The sequence below is a fragment of the Oryx dammah genome, unplaced genomic scaffold (assembly GCF_014754425.2).
Source record: "Oryx dammah isolate SB20612 unplaced genomic scaffold, SCBI_Odam_1.1 HiC_scaffold_8, whole genome shotgun sequence".
NCBI lineage: Eukaryota > Metazoa > Chordata > Mammalia > Artiodactyla > Bovidae > Oryx > Oryx dammah.
This window is the reverse complement of record NW_024070192.1, coordinates 18,964,639-18,986,724: the sequence shown is the minus strand read 5'-3', so window position 1 is coordinate 18,986,724 and position 22,086 is coordinate 18,964,639. Positions and strand designations below refer to the sequence as shown.

Below are 22,086 nucleotides of genomic sequence, written 5' to 3'. Positions count from 1 at the left end.
TCCAGTGGGAAGAAAATTTACCTCCAATTTAAATTATTTTTAGAATGGGAATGTTCTTGGAGATCACCTACTCCCACGATTGGACACCTCGGGAAATGGAGGCCTAGAGAGGGGAAGAGCTGTCCCTAAGATCCCAGAGCAAGTCAATGGCAGAGCTTGGGTTCCCAATGGATCTTTGTCATCCTGCTCGTTCCATCACATTCCTTGCTTCAGGGTGGGAAGTAAGGGAAATTACTAGAGCTTGAGAGCCCTTGGTTCAGTCTTAGCATCTCTGTTTTCAGAGGCACCAACAGGAGCCCCCCAAAAGGTTTATATGATTACTGGAAGTAAACAGAGAGATCCCAGAGGCCCCAAGATCTTAATTGTATATCCCTCGCCTCACTTACCGTTAATTAGTATCCTGTTGACAGAGGCAATAAGAAAACCATTTTTCCTCTCCGCCTCCCTGCGATAGTCTGGTATTTTCTTAGGTCCGGGGTGAATGGGTGGCCCAGTTCTGGTTTGCTTGCTCTCTCACAGGAGTTAAAGGACTCCAATAAATAAATAAATATGTTTTTTAAAAAAGGACCCCAATCTAGCTGCATTTGTTGAGGCTTGGCTTGCAGTTGATTTGGCTTCTGCTCTATGCTAGGAACCGGGTAAGTCCTGATGGCCCCACCCTCACTGGGTGATGCTGGGAAATAATGGTTACATCCAACTCAGAGTTGAAGCAGCCAAGGCACAGAGAGGTGAAGTAACTCACCCAGGGTCACGTAGGATTTTCCAGATTCTGAGCTTCTGTTTTTTCTAGGCTGGCCTGGTAGGGTGAGGGAGTGGTCATGGTGGTAGATGGAGATGGCCCACCTTTAGGATTTGTGTCCTCAGACCAGGCGCTTTGTCCTGCCTCAGAAAGTCCCTGAGAGGCAGGTTCTGTGAGCCGACTCTCTCGCCCCCTCCCCTTACAACTTCCCACGGGTTCCTTTCCAGAGCAGTCACTGGCTGAACAGGTTGCTAGTGGAAATGTGGTTTTCAAATTTGGGAAATCTCCATTAAGTCCTTTTATTTAAGGAGGATGTCATTATCACGCCTCCCTGAGGACTATTACGGTTCTATTAGGCAAGGCCGCAGACTTCCTAGGTACTGTCTGGGGTCTGACTGCTGGGCAGGAAAATGTGAAACAGGAAGAAGAGGAGGCAGGAAGGGGAGAGAGAACAGGAGATGGGGAGGGGGAGGAGAAGGAAGAAAGGGGGAGAAAGAGTGAATTAAGGCAGGAGTGAGGAGTCACACACCCACACACACACACGCACATACACACACGCACACACACGTACACACGCACACATACACACACACGCAAGGGGGAGGAGAAGGAAGAAAGGGGGAGAAAGTGAATTAAGGCAGGAGTGAGGAGTCACACACACACGCACACACACACGCTCGCACACCTACACACACGTGCGCACACACATGCGCACGCACACACGCACACACACGCAAGGGCATGCTCCCCCTTCGCTCCCTGAAGTGTGGGGAGAGGGCAGAGACGCTGGCCTCTGGCCCACCTGCTAGTCCAGAGCCTTGGAAATTAACCTGGAGGGAACATGCCGACCCTTCCTTCTTTCACCCTTTGGAGCAGACCCTTCCTGTCCTGCTGCTGCCAGTCCCACCTCAGGCCTCTGGGTTCAGACTTGAGGCATGGGGGTTGTGTGAAGGAGAGAGGCCGAGGAGGCCCAGGGAGGGCAGTTCTGGAAACTGGGTCTGGATTCAGGGCCTTGGCCGTCCTGATGACTTCAGTGAACACAATGTTCTCCTGTCCTCTGCCCCTGTCTGTAGAAGGTAGGCTTCAGAGAAGCAGGACTGGGATTTCCCTGGTGGTCCAGTGGTTAAAACTCTGCACTTTCACCACAGGGGCCATGGGATCGATCCCTGGTCAGGCAACTAACATCCCACATGTTGTGAGGCGTGACCAATAAATAAATCAGTTCAGTTCAGTTGCTCAGTTGTGTCCAACTCTTTGCAACCCCATGAACTGCAGCACACCAGGCCTCCCTGTTAATCACCATCTCCCGGAGTTCACTCAAACTCAGGTCCATCGAGTCCGTGATGCCATCCAGCCATCTCATCGTCTGTCGTCCCCTTTTCCTCCTGCCCCCAATCCCTCCCAGCATCAGAGTCTTTTCCAATGAGTCAACACTTCACATGAGGTGGCCAAAGTACTGGAGTTTCAGCTTTAGCATCATTCCTTCCAAAGAACACCCAGGGCTGATCTCCTTTAGAATGGACTGGTTGGATCTCCTTGCAGTCCAAGGGACTCTCAGGAGTCTTCTCCAACACCACAGTTCAAACGCATCAATTCTTCGGCGCTCAGCTTTCTTTACAGTCTAACACTCATATCCATACATGACCACTGGAAAAGCCAAATAAATGAATAATAACATTAAAAAAAGAAAAAAAGCAGAGCTTTCTCTCCACTCTTGGCTGTCTCCTGGGCTCCTTGAGCAGTGTCACATGTATAGTGGGTGTTCACTAGGTGTTTGTGGGATAAATAATGAAGTATGGATGAAGAAAGAATTCTACCAGTTTCATATCCTCTCCCTTGTTGAGTTTAAAACAGCCTTCCGGTTCTAATAGATCTTTTCTCTGTTCTCAGCAAAGGCGAGTGATCTTGAGGCCTTCAGATTATCCTCTGAGACACACACACACACACACACACACACACACACACATATGAGGTTTACGGAGGGTCAGGAACCGCGTGGCAAGCAGCTGACGCTGGCTTGGCCACAAGAGAAAGAAAAAAGTATATGCCTCTCCTGGGACCTGTCTGTTAGGGGGTTACCAGCCACAGGCTGGAAGCGGTTTTAACCTCTGGGCAGGAAGGCCGCTGCTCTTTAGACAAACATCCTGCCTGGGAAATCCCCATGGCCTGGGGGTGGGGTGGGGTGGGGTGGGGTGGGGGGTCCCTGGGGCCTGGCAGCCTCCCTCCTTACCATCCTGGCTTCTACAGACCCATCCCTGTCTCCAGGCTTGAGCCCAGGCACCCTCCTCCACCATCAGGAGCCCCGAGAGAAAGAGCCCAGGCCCCTGGGGCACCCCTCCCTCAGAGCTCCTGTGCAGAAGTGATTAATGAGGCAACAAGCCTTTCTTCCCCAGCTGTGTCAACACGCCCCAGGCCGCCTGGAAGTGGCCCCTTAGCTGCAGGTATGGGAAGCAGCCCCAGGTCTCCTTTATGCCTGTTTTTCCCTCACCTGGGGCTCCCTTTAGGGCTTTGGGCCTCCTACTGGGTCATCGGAGTCCTGAGGGTGATGATGATGCTAATGGTGATGATGGTGATGATGATTTTATGATGCCAATAGCACCTGATATTTGTAGAGGGCACGGCCTTCATTTTCCTCAGCTCCTTCTTCCAACTGCCAGAGCCAGAGGCTTGTGTGTGACTCTCTTTGGGTCACAGGGAGCAACTGAACTATAGTTGCCAGAGCTTATGCCACCTCCTCTGTGAAGTTTTCCTCTTTTTTTTTTTAATGATTATTATTTTTGGCTGTGCTGGGTCTTCACTGCTGCGTGGGCTTTCTTTAGTTGTGGCAAGTGGGGACTGCTCTCTAGTTGCAGTGTGCGGGCTTCTCATTGCGGTGGCTTCTCTTGTTGCAGAGCATGGGCCCTAGGTGAGTGGGCTTCAGTAGTTGTGGCACGTCGGCTCAGTAGTTACAGCTCCCCGGCTCTAGAGTGAGAGCTCAGTTGTTCTGGAGCATGGGCTTAGTTGTTCCATTGCATGTGGGATCTTCCCGGACCAGGGATCAAATCTACAGTGGCTGGCAGATTCTTTACCACTGAGCTACCAGGGAAGCCCCTGTGAAGGCTTCTTTGATCACCCTGGCAGATTCTGTGCACACCCTCATCCCCCAGTCACTGCTGGGTATTGTCACTGCCCGGGGAACCCAACTGTTTCCCCCCCTGCTTCCTTAAGGGAGGAGACTGTGTGTTTCTCTGGGTCTCATTCATTTTGTACCCGCAACGCTCTTCCCCCGCCATCCTCACTCTCACAGCAGCCTAGCATGACGCTTGGCATGTGTGAGGATAAATACTTATTGAATGAACGAATGACCTGTAGATCTGGAATGATCTGAAATTCCAGGGCTTTGGTCTGTTTGTGGTTCTGCAGCCCGACTCCCTTGTGTTCCTGCTGGTTCAAACCCGCCCATGACCGCACATCCTGCCTCTGGCCCCAGCTCGTCCTCATGGGACTCAGTGTTTGCCACCCAAGGAACTCTGATGGAGCAGCAGATTGTGAATCTGTGCTGGGGGTGGGGGGTGGGGTGGGGGAAGGAGGAGGAGGAGTGAGGATGGGGTTGGAGGGATCAGGAAGCTAGAAACAGTCATATGATTTTTTTTATAAACTTTAAATTTTGAAATAATTTTAGATTAAAAGAAAAGTTGCAACAGAGTTGCACAGAGTCCTGTACACCCTTGAGCCCAGTTTCCCCTCATGTTAACCTCTTCTATAACCAAGGTACTTTAGTCAAAACTGAGAGATTAACATGGGTACTTTACTAGTAATTAAACTCCTGTCTTTATTTGTGTTTCATCAGTTTTTCCATCCGTGTGCTTTTTCTGTTCCAGGCTCTCATCCTGGATCTCACATAGTATTTAGCCCACATGATTTGGAAAATGATGTTTTATTTAAAATCTCGTGCGTGTCACTTTCTGTTTCATAATCCATCTGGGTTGATTTTATGTGGGAACAAAGCTTTCCCCAGCCAAATATTCCAGTAAGCGATTGTCACCGTGTTTGTTTCTCGAGGCTTCTCTGGCTCTCCTGCACCCTGCTGTGGGTCTCTGGAGAGTGAAGCAGGGTCCCAAGACGACAATCTCAGGGCATATTCTGCATTCACAATATTAAAATCTGCTGACCGCTGGTCTGATGTGAACAAGAAACAGGGTTCATTGGGTCAGTCTAGGCCTGAGGCTGGCAGAGGGCTGGATGAGAAAGGATGGATGTGATTGTGCTTTGGGGAGGTTTAGGGAGAAGAGGGCTCTTGGGGCGGTAGCCTGGGGTCTCCCGAGAGGCAGGGACATGATGTTTGAGCCGCGTTGGAATAGAATTCTCCTGGGTTCTCCTGGTTCATTGGTCCTCAGCCTTTCTCTCTCTCTTTCTCTTTTCTGTGCTGTGCTTAGTCGCTCAGCCGTGTCCAACTCTTTGCGACCCCATGGACTGTAGCCCGCCAAGCTCCCTGTCCATGGGGATTCTCCAGGTAAGAATACTGGAGGGGGTTGCCATACCCTCCTCCAGGGGATCTTTCCAACTCAGGGACTGAACCCAGGTCTCCCGCATTGCAGGTGGATTCCTTACCATCTGAGCCACCAGGGAAGCCGCCAGGGAAGCTCCCTCTCTTTTCTACTGAGAAGGTTAACAGGTAGGAAGGTCAGAGGTCCCCAAGCAGTAGGAGGAAATAAATTGCATGTGCCAGACTTTTTTTTCCCCCTTCTCTGCACAAAATTAAAAGAGGTTTCTTTTAGTTCTCTGTTGAGGACACCTAGTTCTGTCTGAACTTTTCTCAAACCTTGAGCTAACCAATGCGTTTTTCTTATGAAAATGTTTTCTTTTAAGCTGTGTTAATGAAACTATGTATTTGCTTTGGAATCTGCCTTTCTTCAAGATGGTTCCGCCTAAGACGAACTGTTTTTCTTTTCTCAAACCTTGGGCTGATAATGGCGTGACAAACCAGTACTCATGTCAATTGTTTTATGGCCAGAGATGGCACATCTTGTGCCATTCTATCTCAGAAATGCATATTGTGGGACAGCGGCCTGGTGAAAGTCCCTCACCCTTAAGGTGTCTCTCTTATCTGATGAACAGCTTGCTAACAGACAGACATAAAATGCCTTGCTAAAAACTAGCAAGGGGGCATTGATTCTGTCCCCTTCTGATGACTATGTCAGAAGCTTCCCCTATCTCTTTTATACTTAAATAAAATTCTGTTAGGCAAAAAGCTCTGAGTGGTCATGCCTGGTCTCTGGCCCTGGATCAAAATCTTCCCCTCCAGAGGTCACGAATCCCAGGGTAGCACACAGCTCGCAGCAGTAATCTTTCACTATCTTTTCACGTGTGTATCTATTGGCACCTTCACAGCTTTGATTTTGCTTGCATTCCTGGTCAGCTGGAATAATCAGAGTTAAAATTTCAATTAAAGTGTTACCGGATGTTCTGTTAAGAGCAGACGCGAACATTACTCCTGATTTAAGGAAGACAGGCTCTTCCTGTGCACTGAAAGCTTTTGAAGGCTGAAAGGCTGAGGGAGAAAGAAGCAGAATGCAGGCGGGGCGATGGGTCAGTTAAGGCCACCGCTCTTCGGCCCCCTCCCGAGACCCGCTCCCCTCCTGGTACAAGTCTCTGTCCACTGTCCATTGATGTCATTTCCACACTTGTGATTTCTAAGTCTCTTTGTTTCACGAGGTGGACAGGCTGGTGGGGCTGAGGGAGGATGTGGGAGGGAAGGCATCTGGAGTTTGGTTTTGGAACTCTTGCTACTTTTGAAAGGATAGCAGTGACTTCTGGAAGAGCCCTCTGCAGATTGGCAGCTCTGGTCAGGGCCTGGGCCGAGGCAGGAGGAGGGGGAGGAGGAGGCTGAGGATGGAGAGTGCCGCCTCAACTGGGAGGGCCTGAGGCCAAAGGGCCAGTCCACACCCTCAGGCTTCTACCCACGGCTCTCAAGTTCTCATACTTTTTGGAAGGAGGAGGCCGCAGAAGGCCAGCACCAAGTCAGCAGATAGGAGAGCCCTGGACACAGTGCATTAAGTGGGCAACTCTTGCCATCTCTGTGTGGAGAGAGCCAGGATGTGTGTCGTGGGAGCAAGGAGCGTTTCCCACTGTCTCCATCATTCTCTGCTACGCATCTACTGCCTGGTCCAAATGTGGTCATCTCAAAGGTCCACAGTAGGTGCTCACTGCCTTAAGGATCCTTGAATGGTGGTTTGAAACCTCATCATTTCCCACCCCGAGTCGTTCTCCCAATTCAGACCATGTCAGCTGGTTTAGAAAAGAAATAGGTTTATTGTGCTGGATGGGTTTTGGGGTGCTTGCCTGCCCATCTCCCATTCCAGCCTCTGTAGGACGTGCTGGATTTAAAAGTGGAGGTGGGACTTCCCTGGTGGTCCACTGGTTAAGAATCCACCTTGCAATGCAGGAGATGAGGGTTTAATGCCTGGTTGAGGAACTAAGATCCTACATGCCACAGGGCAACTAAGCCTGTGTGCCACAACTGCTGAGCCCATGTATCACAACTAGGCAGCCATGCATCGAAGATCCACGTGCCACAACTAAGACCCAAAACAGCCAAATAAATAAATAAATACTAAAAAAAAAAAACAAACAAAGTGGAGGTGTCTTGGGTTCCCAGGTCCCTCCTTACTGCTCTCAATAATTGGAGCAGGGGTGGGCACCTGACCTAAAGCCAGGCAACTATAGACTGGCTAGTGACCCAAGGCCTTGCCTGAGCTAGAACTGGGCCAATTGGATCCCTGTCTTGAATCTTCACTGGGAAACAGAAGCTGGATCTGGTGGCAACTCGGATAGTAGCTGGTGGGGAATCTGAAGCTGAGGATGAAAAGTCAAAGCCTCCTGCAAACCACAGTTAGAAGGGAGCTGAAGAAACAGAGTGGAGGAAATGGTTGGCAGAGAGAGGACAATGGTACAGATACCCAGAGGAGAACAGAGCACCTTCAAGATGGGGCCAAACACTGCGAACTTCACTGTGGCTTTCCCATTTGCATTCAGGCTCTAGACCCCTGACCACATATATCCTTGTCACCCACTCCCCTTTCCTTGGGGTGACTTAAGTGGTCTCTGTTCCTTGGAGGTACCTGAGCCAGATCAGAGTAGAGGTCCATCTTGCCCATTCCTGAGAGCCAGGGCCTGCCTTCCGGCATCTTTGAGATGGTGAGATCTTCTCCAGGACTCTGAGCAGAACTAAGGGATGTGTTTCTCATGCATTGTTTTGTCTTATGCTTGTGGTGAATTAGGGGTGACATAGGTTTTGGAAGTATGCCTGGGGAACTAAGTGCTCTCTGGGAAAGTGAGGGTTGAACTTGAGATAACCAGTTGAACAAGGGCCTTGGAGGTTGGGGCCTGAGCTTGGTGTTCTTGTGCAGCTTAATTGGGATCTCACTTCTCTCTTCAATGCCTTTCCTCTTGATCCTAAAGCCCTACTCAAGTCTCTCTCTCTTATAAGACCTTCTGTCTCACTGTCTTGAAACTCTGTCTGTCCTACAAACATCATCTCTTCATCCCAGAACTTCCTTTTTAAAAAACAAAACCAAACCAAAAACCCATTTATTTATTTGGCTGTGCCAGGTCTTAGTCTCCTCATTCAGGATCCTTTTTTTTCTTTTTCTAATTGCAGTATGTGGGATCTAGTTCGTGGACCAGGGATCGAACCCAGGTCCTCTACATTGGGAGAGTTGAGTCTTAGCCACTGGACCACCAGGGAAGTCCCTGGAACTTTTTCTTGTGTGTGTGTTTGGATAGCATTCTTTTTTTGCAATCATCATTCTCCTGATGTCCTGATACTGTATTGTTTATCATATTAATATGAACCTTTAAGAAAGCAATAGAAAATCACCAAGAAGGAAATATTTATTTGATTAAGAGAAATTTGGAATTTGTAAGATTCTTCAAGTGACTTGAGTAAGTGCACTGGTTGCTTTTGTCTGATTCAGAGCCCTTATTTTTCCAAAATCTTGCCTTGAGATGTAGCAGGTGTCTCTAAAAGAGATTCCTCCAGCTAGGCTAACTGTATTTTCTTATCTTCTTCCTATTGTAATACTTTTGTTTTCTGTTCTCAATCTGGTTTCTCATGCTAAATAGTTAAAACCAAAAGCTGTTCATAATCCTCTTCTTGTTCTTAATAAGTTAATCTCTGTAACAATGGAGGATGCCTTGCTGGAATAACAGGATTTGGATTTCTTGTTGACCAAAAAGGCAAAATTCTTCACTGTAGTTGATAATTTGGTCACCCATTGGTACCACATAATGTGGTCCTGCTGGTCTTGGAGGGTCTTCTTGGGAGGCACAGGGTAAATGTGGTTCACTCTGGGGACCCAGACCCTGATGATGGAGACTTTGAGGACCTGTCATCCATGTGAACTCCTACTGGAGTTAAACATCCTGCTCAAGTCATTTGGCATTCCAGAACTTTTTGAAGGCATCATGTACTTCCTCACCTCCCATGGATTCCTCAACCTTCTTCCCACCGTCCCATGAAGACAGATGTGGGAGTCCATGGATTGAGTCGAGAGGCAGACTTTGGTGGATTTTGAAGTTGATCTTACTAGAGTCCCCAATGACCTCCTTGGCTTCAGACTACAATTTGGTTCTCATCCTCACGTCCTCATCACTCTGCTGGGTTCGTCCTCATCACTCTGCTGTATGGAACCCTCGCTCCTCCTTTTGTCTGTCAGCAATCCTGGTCCCCTGGATAGCCCTCTTCCCTGCTCTTATTCCTCCCGGATCTCCTCGCTGGCCTCCTCTCATCTTTTTCCACTCTTCCTCTGCTGGCCTCTCTTCTTCAGCTCTCTTCTCCCTATACCCTCCCTCTGGCTTGACTCACTTGAGCCCACCTGTCTTTCGCTTACACGGTAATATCTCCAGCCTCAACTTTGTCCTGAAGCCATCATATCTCCTTTCGGTTATTTCATCTGAGCAGCTTCCATTCACCCAGAGTCAACAAGTCCAAACTGGAGTGCAGCCACTGTCCCCCCAGCCCCTCCTCTGCTGTTGCTGTTTGGTTTGCTGTTGCTTCCGTGTGTGTGCGTGCTTTGTGTATGCTGTGTTGCTGCTTCAGTTGTGTACGACTCTGTGTGTCCCTATGGACCATAGCCTGCCAGGCTCCTCTGTCCATGGGATCCTCCAGGCGTGATTGCTAGAGTGGGTTGCGATGCCCTCTTCCAGGGGATCTTCCTGACCCAAGGATCGAACACATGTCTCTTATGTGCACAATCACCTAAATCAGAAACCTGGAAATCAAGGTAGACTTTTCCTTCTCCCTCACCCTTCGTGCCTACGTAGCCACCAAGGTGTGTAGCTTCTTACAGAAATCTCTTTAACTCCATCCCGGCTCTCCATCTCCACCACCACTTCCATTTCCATGGACCGTCTTGGTCCATGGCTTCATCTTTTCTCCCTTAGATTATTTCTCAATATCCCAACTGACTTTTCTGCTTCCACATACTTCCAGCTTCAGTCCCCCCTCTCCACGGGTGCCAGCATTCTCTTTCTAAAAACAGATCAAAAAATGCCATTTTCTGTCTAAAAACTTTAAATAGTTTCCCATTGCCAGGAAAATAAGATCCAAATTTTTATCTTAGCACACAGGGCCTGTCTTTTTCTTATTTTTATTTTAATTTAATTTTTTATTATTTATTTGGCTGCTCTAGATCTTAGTTGCAGCACTTAGAGTCTTTAGTTGCAGCACATGAACTCAAGTTGTGGAATGTGGGATCTAGGGATCTAGTTCCTCAACCACGGGTTGAACCGTGGCCCCCTGCACTGGAAATACCGAGTCTTAGTTCCTGGACCACCAGGGAAGTCCCACACATAGGGCCTTTCGTGGTCCACACCAAGTTTATCTTACCACCTTCTTCTCCCGTCATTGTCCCTCCCACACACTTTGCCCCACCATCCAAGCCTCTTCCCATCTCCATCATGCTGTCTTTTTTTTACACTCTACTCTCGTTTGTATAGGTATGCTAGGGATGGAATGCTTGTGTCCCCTCGAAATCCATGTTGAAATCTAGATCCCCAGGCTGATGATGTTTAGAGATGGAGCCACTGGGAAGTGACTAGGTCATAAGGTCAGAGCCTTCATGATCACATTGCTTATGCATGCTCAGTCACTTCAGTTGTGTCCGACTCTTTGCGACCCCATGGATTGTCCCTCCAGGCTCCTCCATCCCTGGGATTCTCCAGGCAAGAATACTGGAGTGGGTTGCCATGCCCTCCTCCAGGGGATCTTCCTGACCTGGGGATTGAACCTGCCTTCTGAGTCTCTTTCATTGCAGGTGGAATGCACTGAGCCACCTGGAAAGTCCTGGTGATATTCTAATTGCTCATTTATTTCTTCTTTGGAGAAGTATCTCTTCACATCCCTCTTCATGGATCACGGCCTTGTCATGGTGAAGGGGCTTGTGTAACTCAGTGAAGCTATGAGCCATGCCATTCAGGGCCACCAAAGACAGATGTCATAGTGAAGTGTTTTGAGAAAAGGTGTTCCACTGGAGGAGGAAATGGAGATTCACTCCAATATTCTTGCCAAGAGAACCCCATGAACAGTAGGAAAAGGCAAAAAGAGACAGTACCAGAAGATGAGCCCTAGGGTTGAAAAGTGTCCAATATGCTACTGGGGAAGAACAGAGGGCAATTACTGGGGAAGAACAGAGGGCAATTACTAATTGCTCCAGAAAGAATGAAGCGTGATCAGATTAGTGCCCTATAGGGGCACATCTTATAAAGATGAGACCCCAGAGAGCTCCTTTGCCCCTTCTGCCATGAAAGAACGTGAACCAGGAAGTAGGTCTTCACCAGACACCAAATCTGCCAGCACTTTGATGTTGGACTTTTCAGCCTCCAGAGTTGTGAGAAATACACTTCTTTTATAAAACCACGCACCTGCTGTGTTTTTCGATATAGCAGGCTGAACAAACTAAGACCAGGTCCTTGTCCAAAAAGCACTAGTCTGTCGGTCTTCTGGCATGATTCTACTTCGATGGAATTCAAGGCCCTGCTCTGCAATGCCCCTCCTCCCACCACCACCACTGTCAGCTCAGGAGTTGTCCTCTAAATTCCCACACTCTTTTGTCTCTAAAGAGCACATGGCGCTGCATTTTGCAGTTATTTTTCTGTCTCTCTGACTCTACTGGATCTTGAGGCCAACGATTACGAAGGATTCAACCAATGCCCAGCAGCAGCTGGCATATATAGGTGCTCAGACTGTGTCTGTTATTGAAGGAAGGAAGGAATGAACAAACCAAAGAATGATTTGGGCCTAGTTCTATCTAATCTGTGGGTATCAGCTGCAGTGGGGGCCAGGGGGTTGGGAATATGTTTCTCACATGCTATTTATCTCTACTTCCTCAGGACAGTGCCTGGTTGGTGGATCAGATGTCTAGAGGTCTTGGGTTTGGCCTGACTTAGATTTCTTTGAAATGAAAAACAACAAATAAGCATTCTTCTCTCCATTTTACAGATGAGGCAACTGAGCTTAGAAACTTTGCTAAACTCTTTCCAGGTACACAGTAGCATTCAACTTTCCAAGGGACAGGGAGCAAGGATCCGTGGGACCCCTTGGTTCCGAGTTTCTGACCAGCACGGAGCCTTCAGCACACGCAGGATCAGAGTGAACTCCAGCCGAATTTGCGTAGGCATGGGCATGCTGTTCTCTGTAGGCCAGACCTCTTCTCCTAGGGGTTCCTGTACTCCAGAAAGTGGTCCTGTGTGTCAGGCCCAGATCTAGGATGAAGGGTGTGGGCATTTGCTACAGGCCCAAAATATAATGAGGCATCCAAAACTCAGTAGTCAGGAGAAATACAATTTAACACAATATTTTAAAACATTCAGTACAGTACAGCCCATGCTTTCTAAAATGAATTTTTATTGGAACCAGGGTTGGGATTAGGGTGAGGTGGATGAGGCAGGGGACTGAGAGCAAGGTTGGAGCTTGTCTTTGTTGAAAAATTTTTATTTTGTTCATTATGAATTTTGGTATTAATTTTGATTAAAATACTGCAGTAAGATATTATCTCTCTTGAGACTTCCCTGGTGGTCCAGTGGCTAAGACTCCATGCTCCCACTGGGTTCGATCCCTGGTCAGGGTACTAGATCCCACATACCACAGCTAAGAGTTTGTATGCCTTAACTGAAGATCCTGTGTGCTGCAACTAAGACCCAGTGTAACCAAATAAATAAATGTTTAAAACATTATCTATCTTGATTTTTGAGGTTTTGGGCACCCCCTTACCTTCTGTGCTCCAGGCAAGTGCCTCACTGATCTCCTAAAGTTTCCTTCACTGTCCTGGAGACCCTAGGTCCCAAGACTGGCAGATGTAGGTCACCACCAGGCCCCCAGGCTTCACTCCCCTGGGTGCCTGGTGGACCACAGCGCCAGCTGGCCTGTATGAAGGAGCTATGGGCCTGGATGCTTGCTGTCTTTCACAGATTGTGACATGAGGTTCAACTTCTCATTCCTTAGGAAGTTAGGTCTCCCCTGGCCCACCGATGTTTGATTATTGAACAGCTCCCATCTGCCAGCTACAGATGGATAACAGAATTGGGATTCTAAATGCCTTCTAAACCCTGCCCTTCTCTCCAGTCCCTCTGCCCTGCCTTATCCATCCCTGTTCTCTCTTCTGACTGGTCCCTCTGCCTCTGGACTCACCCCTTTGCACCCCTGCTTCCACAGTACCACCAGGGTCATCGGGACAAAGTGCCCATCTGACTTCAGTGTTCCCCAGTTAAACTTTCCAGTGCCCTAGGCCTAAGACCCAATACCGGAAACAAGTCCCGTTCCTGAGCCAGGCTGGCCCTCGAGTCCCATCTGTGCTCCGGGCTCACGAGACCCCTCAGGGTGTGGCTGTGTGTATGCTCCCTTCTCTCCTGCTCCTCTCTCTTTGCGTGTATGGTTCTTTCCCCGTGAATGCCTTGTCCCCTGAGCCAGCCCAGTGGTTTTTTCCTATGTGCTTTATGACTCTCCTCTGTTTAGGGTTGTGCTCCCCCCACCAATCTGTGGGCTCTTGGAGGGCAAATGATGCCCATTTTGTACTCCCCTCTCCCTCTGACCCCCAGTCCCACACCCCCAGGACAGGGCCTGGCACATGATAGGCAAGAATGGAGAGGACAGTCTAGGATCTGCTATACTTGCAGCAGGATTTTGCACATAGCCCTGATCCCTGGCTTTATTCTAGAGCTCACAGCATCAGATTTGGAAGTCAGGGGTTCCTGGTGCCCCAGTACCAGGGAGGACAAATGAGAAGACACTTCAGGAGAGCTGGGTCACTCCAGGGGAGGAAATGAAAGCTAAATTGAATTAATTAGTGGTTGTATTGAACCCTGCTTCTTGAGTGTGCTAAAAGTCTGATTAAACAAACAACAAAAGAGATAGAATCGCTTAGCTACATTCTTTTTTTTTTTTTTTTTGGTAAGAGAAAGGAGGGAAAAAAAAAGAAAACAACCAAAGATGTTGATTTAAGATGCAGCCCGGGGCTGGGGGCCCCAGGGGAACCTGGTGAAGGCTCCTGTTGTTTGGGGTCAGAGGTCACAGGAGCAGCCGCTGCCTGGGGATCAAGCTCAAGGTTCTGGAGTGATGGAAAAACCTGGCCTGACGCTTTTCCTCAGCGGACCCTTAACTTGCTAACAGGAGCCAGCTGAGTGAACACAAACAGAGGCGCTGTGCCGGCACCGGTCCCAGCTTCCTCTGAAATTTCCAGGCCTCTTTTTTCCTGTCGGATTCCAGACAGATGAAATTTTCCTGGCCCCAGCCCTGTTCCTGGCAGCATCTCCCCTCTGAATCACCATAAATCTGGGCTGGGGGTGAGTGATGGGATTTTCCTGATTGACAAGCCGCTACTCTGGTAAAATGGGAGCCTCGTTTCCTAGCCTAAAAATAGCTCTGGGGTGCGGGCCTGAGTCCTCCCCATCCCAAATCCCTGTAGGTATCTGCTTTGGATTGTAAATATTCATATCTGTCTGTGATTATGATTTCATCGGAGAAGGGCTTTGGAAGTGCAGATGTGAACCGCTGGGGGCCACGGTGGTCGAAAGCGACACCATTGTTCGCGGGATCACTTCAGGGGGGCGACGCATTCCTCAGAGCCTCCATCATCCACGGAGCCCCCAATTAATTTCAATACAAACACCGGATCTGGCCTCCCCCGTGCCTCTGCAGCCATAACACATGAGGTCATGCCGTTTTGGTTAACTGGAGGAGTTTCGGGGGTGAGGTGGGGGGGCTTCCAAGTCCCTAGGGATGTCTGTCCTCCATGGCTCAGACTGGGCTGTCTATGCACAGGGTCCACCTGCACACCTGAACTCTCTTTCTCACCTTCCTTTTCTCAGAAACTCTTGAGTTTTTTTATTCTTTCTCTTTCCTCAGCCCCTCCAGCTTCTTGACAACCAACCCCACTGTCCCTGCTATTCTTTGAAAACACTCAGAGCCGCTCATCCTCTATGCTCTTTCTTGCACAGCTTCATCCACCTGGGGACTTATTTTATTCCTTCATCTGGCTCCTTGCTCTTTTTTTAAAATTTATTTGGCTGTGCTGAGTCTTAGTTGCAGCATGTGGGATCAAGTTCCCTGACCAGGGATCAAACCCCAGGCCCCCAGCATTAGGAACAACATGGAGTCTTAACCACTGAGCCACCAGGAAAGTCCCATGGCTCCTTGTTCTTAAAGATTCCCTACAAGAGTTTCTTCCTGCAGGAAGGCTTCCTCATCACTCCATTCAGGGTCAGTTACCACTCTCTCCTCTGTATTCCTACCCTTGTGACTCAGCTGGTAAAGAATCCGCCTGCAATATGGGAGACCTGGGTTCAAACCCTGGGTTGGGAAGATCCCCTGGGGAAAGGAAAGGCTATTCACTCCAGTATTCTGGCCTGGAGAATTCTGTAGACTGTATAGTCCATCGTCCATGGAGTTGCAAAGAGTTGGACACAATTGAGCGACTTTCACTCACTCACCACTCTGTATTCCTATAGCTCCTTGATTCTCAAACACTAGCCCACTTCTGAGTCACTTGGAGGATTTGTAACAATACAGATTTTGAGATCCACCCCCACTTTCTGAATCAATAGGTCTGGAGCAAGACCTGTGATTTGTATTTCATTCTTTTTTTATTTATTTATTTGTGTGTGTGGTAAAAGTCACATAATATAAACCATGCTATTCTAACCATATTTAAATGCACAGTTCAGTGGTACTAAGTACATTCACATTGGTGTACTAGTCTAACCATCTATTTCCTGATGTTTTTCATCTTCCTAAACTGGAACTCTGCACCCAGTAAACACTAACTCCCCATCCCCCACCCCCACCCCCTGACATCCACCAATGTCCTTCTGACCCTATGAATTTGACTATTTCAGGTACCTTGTGTGCTTTTTTTTTGCATTCTGTGCAGGCTCAGTTATGTCTCACTGCCGCCTCATGGGCTGTAGCCCTCCAGACTCCTCTGTCCATGGAATTTTCCAGGCGAGAATACTGGAGTTGGTGGCCGTTTCCTCCTCCAGGGGATCTTCCCGACCCAGGGATTGAACCCATGTCTCCTGTGTCTCCTGCACTGGCAGGTGGATTCTTCACTACTGAGCCACCTGGGAAGCCTGATAGTGACATTATGAGCTGTTATATGGGCTCAAGTGAGCTTGGTTCCATCCCCAGATGGGGTATATGTTCCTCCTCTTCTCTTCTCCTACCTCTAGCACCTTCCTGGTTTACAGTGGGTGCTCAGTGGCTCCCCTGCTTTTAAAAAATATTTGTTTATTTTTTTGGTTGTGACAGGTCTTAGCACAGCACGCGGGATCTTTAGTTGTGGGATGTAAACTCTGCAGTATGTGGGATCTAGTTCCCTGACCATGATTCGGATCCGGACCCCCTGCATTGGGAGTGTGGATTCTTAGCCACTGGACCGCCAGGGAAGTCACTTCAGTTGGGGATCTTTGACCTGGGTCACATTTGCTAATCTCCAAGGATGTACTGGTGAGCAGGACCAGCTTGGGGCAACACTGACCATGTAAGTGCCAGGGCTGCTTGGCTGAGCAAGGGGTCTCCTCCCTTCAACTCCCCATTCTGAGGAGGAACCTGTCTAGCCTCAAGTTCGGCGAAAAGGAACAACAGGTTGGCACCAAGTGGATAGTGCCCAGAAACCCCCAAGTCCAGTGGCAGATAGTTCAAAGAAGACGTTCTGCTTCTTCCCACCTGTGTCAGCTTAAGCAAGTTATTTTTGTCATTGAGCCTCAGTTTCTTCCAGCTTCCCTGGTGGCTCAGCTGGAAAAGAATCCGCCTGCAAAGTGGGAAACCTGAGTTTGATTCCTGGATTGGGAAGATCCCCTGGAGAAGGGAACAGTTACCCACTCCAGTATTCTGGCCTGGAGAATTCCATGGACTCTATAATCCATAGGTTGCAAAGAGTCGGACACGACTGAGCGACTTGCATTCAATCACTCAGTTTCTTCTTCTGTAAAATGGGGATAATAACCCTCCCTTCCCAGGGCTTCCCTGATGGCTCAGATGGTGAAGAATCTGCCTGCAATGTGTGAGACCTGGGTTTGATCCCTGGATTGGGAAGATCCCCTGGAGGAGGGCATGATGACCCACTCCAGTATTCTTGCCTGGAGAATCCCCATGGACAGAGGAGCCTGGTGGGCTAGGTTCATGGGGTCACAAAGAGTTGGACATGACTGAACAACTAAGCACAGCACAACCCTCTCTTCCCAGGCTGTGGTAAGGAATAAGGAGGATAACATCTGCCAGGCTTTGGGCACAGACGTTGGCACAACTGCCTCCTCTTCTCCGCCAGAGCTTCAGAACAGGGCCCTGAAGCTTTCTCTTTGTAAGTCCCATATCCTCTCCTTCATTTTCTTACAGTGACAGAGGACGGCAGTCTGAGAGGGGAATCCATCAGAACTGGAAGCAAGCTGTTTCACCCAGGCCAATTTCAGCTGGAAAACCAGGCCTTAGACAGGAGGGAGGAAAAATTATTAAAGGATTAAATCCAGAATAATCCTATAAGCCCCAGGAGGCTCAGAAAGCAATAAGCCACAGACTTAAAATCTGATCTGTGAAGTTACGGGGGCGGAATCCACATCGGAAGGCCAGGAGTGGGTTTCAAATGTGCAACGCCGTTAGATCTTTTCTAAAAGGTGGCTTCATTTTCGCTCGGACAGTGTTGGTTTTTTTAAAAAAAAATTTTTTTTATCCCCTCCTCTTGTCGTGGTTTTTAATAACAATGAGCAAGCTGCAGGAGTGGGGGAACTTTAACTAAAATTCCATAAAAATAAAAATTTAATTAAAATACACAAGTCATGAAATTCCATCCTTGTAAAGTGAGATGTCTTGGGGCCCTGCCGCAAGCAGATCTTGCTCCCCGAGGCCTCCAGGTTCACACTGGCTCCTCCTCAGAGGGCCATGATAGATGACACACAGCCTGGACCCGTGTGTTGCCAGCTGAGCAAGGAGTTGTCTTCTGGGCCCCACAGCTCTCATCTGGATGAAGGAGGTCTCCGTTGTCCTTCCAGAAAGGCTAGGAGGGCCGCGGGGCTGGAGTGGGGGTGTTTTACAGGACTAGAGGCATGCCCCATGTGTGGGTTTTGGGAAAGACTGAGCACCATGGGCTGCGGGGGCAGAAGGCGCCTTCTCCACATTTTCCCAGGCAGTGAGAAGAGCACAGACCTGGCCACCAGAGCCTCAGAGTCTTAGATTCTGGTCCCAGTAATGTCACAACGAGCTGGAATGCTCAAGCAATTCTTTTTCCAGCGGGCCTCAGTTTCCCCATCTGTAAAATGAGTCGATTGAATTCAGGGATTTTCCAAACCATCCATTGAGGAGATTTAAAGATCTCACAGAACCTTTCTCAGAGCCTCTTTCATGTGTTTGACAGTCAAGGCTGCCCCTTCCCTTCGCCCCTTTTCCTTACCTCCTTTTGTCTGTTTTGCAGATTGGGTTTTCTGATAAGATTTTGTTTGAAAAAAGGGTGCTGAGGCTGAAAATGTTTGAAAACCTCTCAGGACTCTTCTGATTGCAACAGTGTGCAATCTGCACGGTAATGTCTGACTCCAGCATCCATCTGGCAGCGAGTTCCTCTGTCTTGCTCTAGTGTGTGAGGACCCCTCCCCATGCCCTCTCTGATCATTTTATTTTCTTCTATCTTATTTTCTGAGTCACGGAACTCTGAATTGGATGACAATGACCAAACTTGTCTCCAGAAAAATACAAATAGAAAAAAATACATGCACCCTATGAAAATATAACTGTTTAAGCGTTCAGATGCCTTTGGGGAAAGAAAATGCCTTCCTTTGGGAAAATGACTTGATGGTGCTACAGACCCCAGAGCAGGGCATATAAAGGGTACCCTTAACAAAGGAATGACTAACTGTGCTGTATAAGAAAATGGTTCTGTTTGCAGACGCCCTGCAGGTACTGCTCTGGGTTGACCCAGACTGGAAATCAGTCCCTCCCTATGACTTCAATACGAAAAAATGCATTACAGACTTGGCCAAAGTTTTGAGGACCAGCAAGGTAGGGTAGATGGAAACCCTTTCTATATTCAGACTTTTGGTAGCAAGTGATTAAACTTCAACTCAAATTTCTTAAGGAAAAAAACAAGAAAAATGAAATGGGTTGGCTTCCCTAGCTGGGAATTTGACTGATGGAGCCATGGCCCCACTGAGTGGTACACCTCAAGGGTGCACTGTTCACGTTGTGGCAGCTCAAGTGAATCCAGGGACTCAAAGGACACCTCCCTTCTTGTCCCCCTGCCTCTCTTGGCATGGCATCTTTTGGTCTTGGCTTCATTCTCTTTCCTGTAGAAAAGCTTCTACCTTAGAGTTGGGAAAATGACCCCAGAAGCCCCAGGCCCACTTGAACCAGCTCAGTCACCTTGGGCATGGGGTCCCTTAATTGGATTGGGCCAGGCCTAGGTCATGTGCTCAGTTTGGGGGCTGGTGGGCTGGAATATTGTCTATTTTCTACACCTCTGGAAATACAGGGGGCTTCCCAGGTAGCTCAGTGGTAAAGAACCCACCTCCCAAGCAGGAGACCCAGGTTCGATCCCTGGTTCGGGAAGATCCCCTGGAGAAGGAGATGGGAACCCACACCAGTGTTCTTGCCTGGGAGATCCCATGGACAGAGGAGCCCATCAGGCTACAGTCCACAGTGTCGTAAAGAATTAGATGTGATTTAGCGCCTAAACAAACCACCACCAACCAGAAACAAAGAACTGGGGAAAAGCAGTTATCTGTTTTTACCAGATGGTAAAAGAGACACTGGGCAGATAAAAAACACACAACACATGTACAAACACCATCAGAGCAAAATGATGCCATACTTGTGTATGAGGGACTTTTGTGTGTGTACTGAAGTCACAGAGAGGGGCTGATTTCTCTGTCCACGTCAATCCAGAGTAGAAAAAAGGCAATACCTGCAGGGTGGTGAGATACTCCACAGACTGAACTAAATTGGAAGACCATAGAGCCAGTGATAAACAGAAAAGTCATTATCCAGATTCCAGAATTCCTGGAGAGGGTGGGAGGGGTGTATGTGGGACAGGATAGGCACTGATTTTATTTTATTATTTCTTTCTTCCTTATTTATTTATTTATTTTTAAAAATATTTTGTCTTTTTTTTTTTTTGCCACATCTTGCAGCATATGGGATCTTAGTTTCCAGACCAGGGATGGAACCCACATTCCCTGTATTGGAAGGCAGAGTCTTAACCACTGGACTGCTGGGGAAGTCCAATACTGATTTTATTGGAACTCAAAGGATCCCGTGTTTTAGCTGACATCTGGACCACACACACACACAATATTACATACAATTCTGAAGATGCAGGCTCCCCTGAAACCCATCCAATAGAGACCCCCCCCTCATCTCAGACCCAGCCTCTTCTTCTGGACTTTATTTCCTTCCTCCACACTTACTCATGCATTTCCTCTGGTGCAGCAGATTCCAAAGCTGAGGCTCCAACCCCAACACTCAGCTCCATGTAACTCCGCTCCGACGTGACACTTTACACGTCCATGGGAATTTTCTGGACTATGCTCAAAGGACTACTGGGCAAGCCTATGTCCTGCATTGGCACCAGTTTTCTTCCCCCCTCAGGAAGAGGTAGCAATCCCAGGAGACAAAAAAACCCCTCTCCCCTTCCATCCCCCCCATGAAGAACCCTTCTTCCTTGATGACGTCATCTCTGGCACAGGAGCCTCAGCGAGAATGAGCAGCTGTGGGTCACCCGCTGCTGGCAGCTCCTAGCAGGGGAGCTGCCGTGACTTGGTCCCAGGCCTCAGCTGCTGCAGGATTTACTGCTACCTGCTTTTTTTGGATCTGACAAATGCAGAAAGAGTTGGAGAAAGAATTTTGAATTTGTCCCAAGGAAATAATTTAGAAGAAGAAAAACACTGCAGTCAGGAAGGTGTTCATTGGTATGGTAGTGACATCAAGAAACAGTATCGCAAGAGTCCAGTGATGAGAATAGTCAACATGTGCCCTGCGCATCCCTTAGGATTACCTCGTGTGTGAGATGCATGTGTGCGGTGTGCTCAGTTGCTCAGTCATGTCTAACTTTAAGCAAACGCATGTAGCCTGCCAGGCTCCTCTGTCCTTGGGATTTTCCAGGCAAGAATACTGGAGTGGGTTGCCATTTCCTTCCCCAGGAGATCTTCCCAACCCAGGGATCAAGCCTGAGTCTCCTGCATTGGCAGGTGGATTCTTTACCATTGAGCCACCTAGGAAGCCCCATGTGTGAGGTAGGTGCCTCATTTTACCACTTGCCTTACACTATAGTTAGCTAAGGATACCTTCTATTTTTCCAATTTATTTTATTTACTTTTTAAATTGAATTTTTATTTTATGTTGTGGAGGAGGGCATGGCAACCCACTCTAGTATTCTTGCCTGAAGAATCCCACGGACAGAGGACTTGGTGGGCTGTGGTCCATGGGGTTGCAAAGAGCTGGATATGACTAAAGCGACTAAGCAGAAGAATTGATTTACAACGTCGTGTTGGTTTCAGGTGTATAGCAAAGTGATTCAGTTATGCATATATCCATTCTTTTTGAGATTCTTTTCCCACATAGGTTATTAAAGAATACTGAGTAGAGTCTTCTGTGCTATACAGTAGGTCCTTGTTGATAATCTATTTTATATATAGTAGTGTGTATGTGTTAATTTCAAACTCCTAATTTATCCCTCCTCCTCCCCACCTTTCCCTTTTGGTAACCATAAATTTATTTTCTAAGTCTGTCAGTCTGTTTCTGTTTTGTAAATAAGTTCATTTGTATCATCTTTTTAGGTTCCACATATAAGTGATATCATATGATATTTATCCTGTTCTGTCTGACTTACTTAAAC

The 22,086-nt window shown here is 48.1% G+C and overlaps 1 long non-coding RNA gene across 1 annotated transcript; it reads right to left on the bottom strand.

Moving 5' to 3' along the window:
* Positions 1 to 4,636: 4,636 nt before the first annotated feature.
* LOC120867056 lies at positions 4,637 to 20,899 on the bottom strand. Its single transcript, XR_005721800.1, has 2 exons — positions 20,555 to 20,899; positions 4,637 to 4,897 (listed from the first exon to the last, which is right to left on the bottom strand). It is a non-coding gene; the product is annotated as an uncharacterized LOC120867056 (long non-coding RNA).
* Between the last annotated feature and the right edge of the window lie 1,187 nt (positions 20,900 to 22,086).